The following is a 9900-nucleotide window of genomic DNA, read 5'->3' as shown; positions in this document are numbered from 1 at the left end:
TGCCGACTACGGATTTAGGGCATAATCAGTGCAGATAGCCTCCTCACCCTTCCAATCCCTTTGGAGGAGGAGCTTCCTCAGAGAACTTGCATGTGAAGTAGCTGTCATTACAGGCCAGGTGGCACACTCCTATCTCTACACAAAAGTCACAGAGACAGTCACCGTATGGAAATGTAGTCAGATGGACCTGGATCAGATGGACCTTTCCTCTTTCCCTGCCTGAAGTGGAGGGGGCTAGCAGGCCTCAAATGAAACTTTTCTTCTTATGTCTAAGCATTTTTCTGTTTGACAAGCAGCGCACCACGAGACAACCCAGGTGTACGACTAATTGTTTGAAATCTGAAGATCGTGCCTTACGAGGCTGAACAAAGCCACTGAAAAGTTTCAGGACTGAGCCAACAGTGCATCTATTTTCCTGATGAAAGAAACCTGACATCAAACCTACTACAGCTGGACTAGAAAAAAAGTTTTAAATAAATGGGACTGGCACAAATTTTGCACCACAGTATGAATATACATATACTGATTTCCTCTGGGTGACAGGCAAATCCTGCTACTTTACTTATAAAAGGGCCTCATTAAGCAGAAAAAAAATTGTTGGTGCAACCTGTTCCCTTTTAAATTAAACATATTAAAGTTGATAGATGCTCCTCGTTCTTCACCCTGCCTGTTATGCAGGGTAATAACAGTGTTCTTTCTGTTAAGATAAATCTTGCGTTTGCATCATCTGATCTTCATTTCCTGACAGCTGGACATCATTCTCTGGGAACTAAATGAAAAGCTGTTTTTCTCAAGAATAAAGTCTCTCTCTGGCTACAAAGAACCCTTCCAGCCACAGAACCAATATATAGGCATAGATGATGACTGGCCCCAACACAGCTGAAGACTACTGCATCCCATTCCCTGGTACGTTGCTGTTGCCCTATTTCACAGCTTGAGTGGAGTAGGGAGAACAGGATCTGTGTTCCTGGTACTCCTCAAACCCACGTGACTTAGGGAAGGGAGGAAGAGTTAGGGTGTGTCTACACGGAGCTGCAGCAATGGGCAGGTGACACGATCCTCACCTGGGTTACCTGAAGGGATTTGCAGACCTTGTGTAAGAACCCTGATTCAAATTCCTTCCCCTGATCACTGCAGATGAAGCTTTGCGGGCTGAAGTGCAACATGGCATGTTTCACAGATGCTGCTATAACTGTCCCAGTCCTTTTAACTTTCAGTGGCTGCGCCACCGTTGACTTTGAGGGGGTGTCAGATGCTACCAGCAAATACCGATTTCCAGCTGGTGTTTCTGGTAATGGGTCTTTCAAGTCAATCCGTATGAACTCCCAGGACTTACTATGTTGTTTCCTAAAGGAATTTTGTCTCTTCTTGCTGGTGCTTTCTTGTCTTGACAGATAAAAAGTATTCAGTCCTTGTCACGGCTGTCCCCCCAACTCTGAACTCTGGGGTACAGATGTGTGAAAGATCCCCTAAGCTTATATTCTGCCAGCTTAGGTTAAAAAGTTCCCCATAGCACAAACTCCTTTCCTTGTCCATGGATGATATTGCTGTCATCACCAGGTGATTTACACAAAAATTCAGGGAAGGGCCATTTGGAATCCCTACCCCCCGCCCAAATGTTCCCCCAAGCCCCTTCACCCCATTTCCTGGGGAGGCTTGAGAATAATATACCAACTAATTGCCTTAGCAATTTGAGTACAGACCAGACCCTTTATCTCCAGGACATTAAAATCAATCAGGTTCTTAAAAACTTTAAAGAGATCTTGTCAAACCCTAGTACAGTGTCAGCGTGCAAGGATTTTCATCCTTTTATTCTTGTTCTAATAGGGCCCTGTCCTAGAACCTTTATTAACACATAGTGAAATCTCACAGCCTATGGGACACTTTAAATCCCATTTAAACCCTCAAAACACACATTAAGTGGGACTCAACTGTGCTTAGATCCTGTACTGGCTCTCTGAACAAGGTGAAATTTTATCCACAGCTTGTTCTCACCCACAGGCATATTCCTGCTGAGTGTTCTGAGACTACTTTCATGAGTACACACGCCAGGTTAGCCTTTTAGGGCTCAATCCTGCTGAGGTGAGAAAATGGCTGCAAGTTGAGCAGCTGCCCAGGATGGTGAATGCGGTTCTTACCATTCTGTGACCCGACACGTTGCAGTAAAGATAATCGGTCTCGCGCCGACACTGTGCAGAATACCGATTTATGGCAGCACAGTTAATGTGACAGGAAATCTGATTCAGGGGTTCCTTTGTTAAGTTACAATCTGAGCCCCAGATACTCATGCAGAATCTGATTAGCCAGAAATGCTGCTCCTCAAGCCTCCACATTCCACCATAAGAGGTCTTTTGGGCACACTGTGTGTTTATGCATTTCTACTGTGGTTATCAAGGAATTTGTGAGGGAAAACAAGGGGAACGTTACAAGATGGAAACATACTATCAAAATGTCACATGAACCTACGTTCTGAAACAAGTTACATACAATGGCGTTTGACACCATGTGTGCCTTTGGCTGGCGTTATCCAGATGGCCTCTGCTTTGCAATCTGCCTTCCAGAACTTGTCGGGATTCTTATGAAGTAAAATGACTGCTGTGTCACTAATGTCATGCATGGGTTCCGCCTTAAACACTACGCTTCGACCCCCACTCCAATTCTGTCCGGTGACAGTTTGGCCACTCAGCACCCCTGTGGATTGTTTGTACAGAAGACAGACAAAGCACCGTGACCCAGAATGGTACAGCTAGAGGCTCACCCTTGTGTGCATACTGAAGCCAGTTGCTGAGTGCCAAACCTCAACGGTCCCTGTCTCCGTATGCTCCACAGTCAGTGCCCAGCAGGACTGAGGCCATGCATCCAAAGGTGGGTGGGGAACAAATGCAAAGACAAATTACAAGTAAGAGTTTTGGTTCCAATTCCTTGGCACCAGCAGTTTTGGCATGTTTATTCTGTGCAAAGAAGGTCACGCCAAGGACATCAAACAACTAGAGTGGAAAGTACTTTTGAACCCAGCACAATCTAATGATTGGAATGAAAAAATGCTGCTGAATTTGGCATTTCTAATCTTCAAACTGCACCAGACAGTGTTGTCAAACCACAGCACCTCTGAAGTGCACGCATTCTCCAGAGTTTATATAGTTTCTGCATATTGCCCTCAAAATAAAAATAAGGTTTTTGTAAGTGTGCAGTGCACTGCCCCATTCTGTATGTGGATATTGAGTATGAAGCTTGGACAGGATTGGAAACACCTTATCATAAATGGAGGCATACAGCTTAAAAACAACCACCCAAAATGATTAAAAGCCTAAGAGCACACAAGGCAAAATGCCTAACATCACAGAAGAATTGCCCATACGGAAATAAATCCACATGGGGTTCAGTTCACAAGTCCATAAGAAGTTGCAGAATGGAAGAGCAGACAAGTCAGCAGGCAAACAGATCAGCCTTCTTACTCTAAAAAGAATAAGCAGAGTCATTAATTGGGTTGACTTTTGCATTTATTTGGGTAAACATTTGGTGAATATGAAAACATTTAAAAAAATTTCACACTAATGTGCCAAATGTTATATTCTTTATGAATTCAGAACCAAAAAAGGTAAGTTAGTGTGCATCTTTCACTCATTTTTTATAGACACATTCGTGACTGTTGCAAATTACTGGATCAAAGTAGAGAAGATGCTCATGGTAAGGCAAGAAAAGACTTTCTGTGACCAGTATAAAAAGATCGTTTTAAATTTCAAGTACTATTTTCCCCATTAAATGCAAGAAACTGAAATTCACTGTTTAAGGCATGGGGGAGAAATACAGGATTAAGATTTTATCCTGTTGAAGTCAGTAGGAGTTTTGCCATGGACTTTAGTGAGGCCACAAAGAACAGAGAGGAGCATTTATTCACATGTTCTGGGAAAGTAGGCAGCTCTGTGGACATTAAGATGAATTTTAAAATGAAAAACTGGATCTATTTACAATCATATTTACCACTGGGAGTTGAGTCAGCCATATTAAGTTAAATTACTTCCCTCAAAAACCTAAACTCCTTTTCATGGGTTGTTAAATTTAATTACCAGCTTTGTATATTTAAAAAAAATTAGTAGAAAGTTTAAATACAAACTCCTAGGGAAATCCGCACTGCTTCAAACAGCACTGGTAGCAAAAAACATTTAATTCCAACTACCACAAAACTTTCAAAATCACTAATTATTTAATATTATTTTAAAAAGCTATGAGTAATATGAAAATTTGGATTAGCAGCACAGGTCCAAACAAATACTGACTTCTCTCAGATCTATATGCAACTTAACCTGAGTGAACATATCTATTGTATATGTTGGGAGATCATAAGAAAGCTAGACACTGTATGGGACCTTAACAAGGAAATATTTACCACTTTACTGACTGACACAAAAATGTTTTTAAAAGCAGCAGAGAATCCTGTGGCACCTTATAGACTAACAGACGTTTTGGAGCATGAGCTTTCGTGGGTGAATACCCACTTCGTCAGATGCATGTAGTGGAAATTTCCAGGGGCAGGGTATTAAATTGTGCAAGCCAAGAAATCAGTCTATAGATAAGGAGGTTAGTTCAATCAGGAGGATGAGGGCCCTGTTCTAGCAGTTGAGGTGTGAAAGCCAAGAGAGGAGAAAAACACAGTTACTCACCTTGTAACTGTGTGTTCTTCGAGATTGTGTGTGCTATATCCATTCCAGTTAGTGTACGCGCTGCGCGTGCACATTCGTCGGAAGACTTTTACCCTAGCAACTCCAGCGGGCCGGCAGGTCGCCCCCTAGAGTGGTGCCACCATAGCGGGTAATATATATACCCCTGCCGGCCCGCTCGTTCCTCAGTTCCTTCTTGCCGGCTACTCCGACAGTGGGGAAGGAGGCGGGTGTGGAATGGATATGGCAACAACATCTCGAAGAACAACAGTTACAAAGGTGAGTAATTTTACCCGTGTTTTCTTCTTCGAGTGATTGCTCATATCCATTCCAGTTAGTGATTCCCAAGCCTTATGCAGGCGGTGGGTCGGAGTGAAAATGGCAGAATATAAAACTGCGGAAGCCAAAGGCTGCAGTATCTCTTGACTGTTGAACCAGAGCATAATGCGAAGCAAGGGTATGGACTGAGGACCATGGAACTGCGCGATAGATCTCGTGGTAGGTACACGAGTTAGCAAGGCGGCAGATGAAGCCTGAGCCCTGGTAGAACGCATGGTGAGTGGCTTGGGGAAATGTGAGCCAAATCATAACAAGTGCGGTTGCACTTATCACCCAAGATGAGTCCTCTGAGAGGAAACAGGTAGGCCTTTCCTTCGGACTGCTACTGGACGAGAGTTGGGGCGTGTTACAAAACGGTTTTGTCCGCTCAACATAAAAGCGAGCGCCCTACAGATCTCCAGGGAGTGGCAATTGTTGTCTCCGTCACGTGAGTTGTGGTAACATGAAAAGGCCGAAACACTTTAGGGAGGAAAGCCGGGTGTAGATAACTGCCCTTGTCTTTGTAAACATAAAGTATGGTGGACCACACATAAAGAGTCCTGACTCGAAGACTCGTCTGGCCGATGTAATGGCTACGAAGAAAGTGTCTTCCAAGACAGTATAGCAGCGAGCAGTCGCTAATGGGTCGAATGGAGGAGACATAAGTCTGGTTAACCCAGGTTGAGGTCCCAGGTGGTGGCTGGGCGGTGTACTAGGGTGTCCTATGCTCCACCCTTGAGGAACCCCGAAACCATAGATGTTGAAACACAGAACGACCAACTTTAGCCTGGATGGAAGGTAGAGATGCTGCAAGTGTACCTTCGGCGAACACCGCTAGGCCCTGTTGTTGCAGGCTGGAGGATAGTCCAAATAGAGGGGATCGAGACCCAGCAGGAGTAAGATTTAAGCGTTTCGCACCTGTAGGAGAGACACTTCCACCTGGCCAGGTACGTTGACCAGGTGGAAGGCATTCCTGCACCTGATAGTCACGTAGGGCCACACCGTGAGGTGAAAACTGCAGGTCCAGGCGGCGGAGTCTGCCGTGGTCCTGACGGTACGAGGGTCTGGGTGGAAGTGGCAGGGTAATTGGGCAAGCTATTGACAGGCTGAGCACGTGGCGTATTAGTGCTGCCTGGAACACGCTGAGTGATCATGATGATGTTGCGCTCTGGTTCTGCGAGCGTTTGAGGCAGAAAGCCAATGAGCAGGGGACGGCGGGAAGGCATAAAGGTGTTGGCCCTTCCACGGCATGAGGACAGCGTCCGAGATTGGTCCCAGGGAGAGACCTTAGAAGGAGCAGGACCTCGGACATTTCCGTTCTCGCGGTAAGCGAACAGGTCTATATGTGGGGGAAAGAACCCCACTTCGGTCACAAAATGCATCCATCAGCGTAGGTGACCACTCATGAGACAGGAAAACCCTGCTGGAGTCGAATTGCCAAGGAGAAAGGATGTACCAGATTTATCGAGTGGTATGCAAAGTCCCAGAGATGGATGGACTCCTGACAAACAGGAGGAGACCACGTCCCTCCCAGGTTGTCTTTGTAGTACATGGCCATTGTGCTGGCTTAAACACTGAGACGCTACGGCCTCGCAGCTGCTGCTGGAACCCCTGGCACACCATGCAGACTGCTTCATCTTTGAACAATGATGTTGAACGCCAGACCTGAGAAGACTAAAGGCCCTAAGCTCGAAGGTTACTGAGTGAGCACCTGAGCTGAGAGATGACGCCTCATCTTCAGGGACAGTGAGGGTGGGTGGATAGAGCGGCATCCCTGCTCACACCGGGAGGGAGGGTGCCACCTTCTAGGGAGCCTAGGATGCTCAGGGAATGGTGACTATGGTGACCATTGGGCCCCTATCCGGCGGTACGCCGATTTGAGCCAAACTTGGAGATGACAGAGGCATTGGAGTCTCCTCAGATAAGACAATCGCCCAGATACGGAAATGCATATCCGACGTCGGCGGAGGTGGGTGTCGACTACGGCCACGCACTCAGTGAATGCCTGTGGGGCTGTAGCAAGGCCAAACAGCAGGACCGTAAACTGGAAGTACCAACGGTTGGCTAGAAAGCGGAGGTATCTCCTGAGCGGAGGGAAGATGGCAATGTGAAAGTACGCGTTCTTCATATTGAGGCGGCATACCAGCCTCCAGGATCTAAGGACAGGATAATGGTTCCCAGGGATGCCATGCGGAACTTCAACCTTAACATAAACTGGTTGAGTCCTCGTAGGTGTAGGATAGATCTGAGACCTCCGTACGAGTCGGGGATTAGGGAATAGTTGCCCCCTTCGTCCATCGGCGTCTGTGCCTCTTGTAAGAGGAATTATGCCCGAGAGGAGTCCCTGAAGAGGGACAGGGTTGGAACAAAATGGAGGTGGCACCCAAACTCCACCATGTGCAGGGGACCGAGAACTGAAGTTAACTGGGACCACGCCAAGAGGAAGTAGGAGTGGTAAGCAGCTTGTAACCGGTATGTCGCCCTCGGGCGCACCTTTGAAAGTTCGTCTTTGGTCCCCGATCGTGATTGTGAGGGCCTCGATCTTGGCCCTCTAGGGTCGTGACGGTCGTCTGCGACTACCTCAGTCGCGCCGACTGCCAAAGCCCAATCTGTGGCTAGGCACAGAGTGTGGTGGTGTGGCTGGGGAAGGAAAGGCCTGCGTTAGGTCGTCGGCGTATGCATGCCGAGAGAGAGCTCATTAGGACCTTGTTGCCCTCCAGGCTTTGTAGCGTAGGGTTGATTTCACCGCAAAGAGGCCTTTACCAACAAATGGTAAGTTGTGAAAGGCCGGAGGTTTGAAACCGGAAGCCATGAGATGCTCCTCATGGTAACGAGCCTGAAGAGAAGCTCTAGCCGCCTTTCTCCCTTCCTCCAAGAGGGCAGTGAACTCTTGGCCGGAGTTCTGATGGAGAAGCTCCATAATATTATCCCCCATTATCCAGGTGTTAGATTATAGGGGCTAAGCAGGGCTTTTGATTGCCACGCAGGGCTATAAGAGCCTTGCAGAATACACCTTGCGGCTGAGTAAGGTCATTCACCTAGCCCCCTTCGATTTCGGGGCTGGCGCCTGTTGGCCATGCCGTTCCCTTTTTCTTGACCAACTGAATGACTAGTGCGCAGGGAGGAGGACGGACAGACCAGTAGTCGTATCCTCCATAGAGTATCGGCATTCGCCTGGATGGTCCGAATAAACGGGTAGGGCCCCTCTAGCGGGCAACCGGCGATAGAATGTCCCCTACCGGTCCCTACCCGGGACTCCTGCAACTGGAGGTCTGCATGAGTGCTACCATCCACAGGAGAGCCTGATGGGCTCTCAGGTTGTTGGTGGGCACACCAGAATCGCGGTTCTGAGCATAGAGCTGTCCGCTGGGAAGACACTGATGCGTGTCTGGATGGCCATGGAGTGCTGAAAGATCATGGGCAGAGATTCTGACTCTACCAGACCTTGCCAACTTGGCATCTGGGACCGGTACCGCAGGCGCACTGGTACCTGGAACGAGATCCGGACCTGCGACCAGAGCGGTGCGAGGTCGACCGAGATCTCGAGGTTGGAGGGCTACAGGAGTCACAGTGCCTGTAGCGGTGCTGGGAGCCAGAACGGTGCCGGGATTATCGGGTCGGTGAATGGGACACCGACCTGTGCGGCGACTGCGACCGTGCCGAGGAGAGCAGCGTCGGGACTGCAAGTGACGTCGGAAGCAGGAGTGCTGACGGAACATGGGCCGTCTGCGGACCGTGATCATGAACGGTGCCGCTCTGTTGCGCCGACAAGGATGGTCGTATCAAGGAGGCTGCCAAGAGACTGTAGTAGCCACACCGGCGGTGCCAGGGTTCAGCAGCATCCACTCTGTCACGGCAACGAAATCCCTCGTCGTTGGAAATGTCTCCAGCATGGAGGGAACAGTAAGCTCGGACCACAGTGTGTACCGGGAGCTGTCAGGCACCGGATTCAACGGCTCTCTGGGGACCGGATCGACGGTGCTGAGTCGCCAGTGCCTCAGCAGTGTCAGTTGCCGGGCGATCCGGCTTAGACAGGCTCTCTGTCCGCGGTGCAGTTTGCACGGGAGCAGTAGGAGCAGGAAGCTCGACCACGGCGTGCGCCGGGAGCAGTCAGGCACTGGATTCGACGCCCTTGTGGAACTGGGATCGATGGTGCCGACGTTGTCGGTGCCGCCGGCAGGTTCGGTGCCGGCAATGCGTCTTAGATGAGCTCTGGCTGCAGTGCCGTTAGCACAGGAGCAGCAGAGCAGGAAGCTCAACCACGGCGCGTGCCGGGGAGCGGTCAGGCACTGGATTCAACGGCCCTGTGGGACCGGATCGACGGTGCCGACGTTGTCGTGCCGCGGCAGGTGTCGTGCCGAGCGATCTGACTTCGGCGAGCTCTCTACCTGCGGTGCAGTTGGCATGGAAGCAGCAGAGCAGGAAGCTCAACACGGTGCGTGCCGGGGAGCAGGCAAGCACTGGATTCGACGGCCCCGCAGGACCGGAATCACGGTGCCGGTGTCCTCAGTGCCTTTGCAGGTGTTGGTGCCTGGCGATCCGACGTAAACGAGTTCTCTGGTGCGGTGCAGTTGGCACAGAAGCAGCATGAGCAGGGAGCTCAACCACAGCGCGTGCCGGGGAGCTGTCGGGCACTGGCCGGGGAGTCATGGCTTTCTCAACCCCAGAGAGAGGGAGCGGTGCCGATCGACGTTGATGTCGGTAATGGCCGGTGCCGGCGGGTCTGGTGCCGAGGAGGCGCTTCTGTTCGCCGAGTAGCCAGCGCTCGGTGCAGAAGGTGGAGAAAAGAAAGTGCCGCTCAATTTTGTTCTCGCTTAAACGCCTTGCAAGTGGGGCACTTAGCTGTGAAATACGATCCCCCAAGGCACTGTAAACAGGAGTCGTGTGGATCTCCTTCGGCAATGGCCGGAGGCCGGCCAAGCAC

This window comes from Chelonoidis abingdonii, chromosome 17 (genome assembly GCF_003597395.2).
Source record: "Chelonoidis abingdonii isolate Lonesome George chromosome 17, CheloAbing_2.0, whole genome shotgun sequence".
NCBI classification, from domain to species: Eukaryota; Metazoa; Chordata; order Testudines; family Testudinidae; genus Chelonoidis; species Chelonoidis abingdonii.
This window is presented reverse-complemented; position numbering follows the sequence as displayed.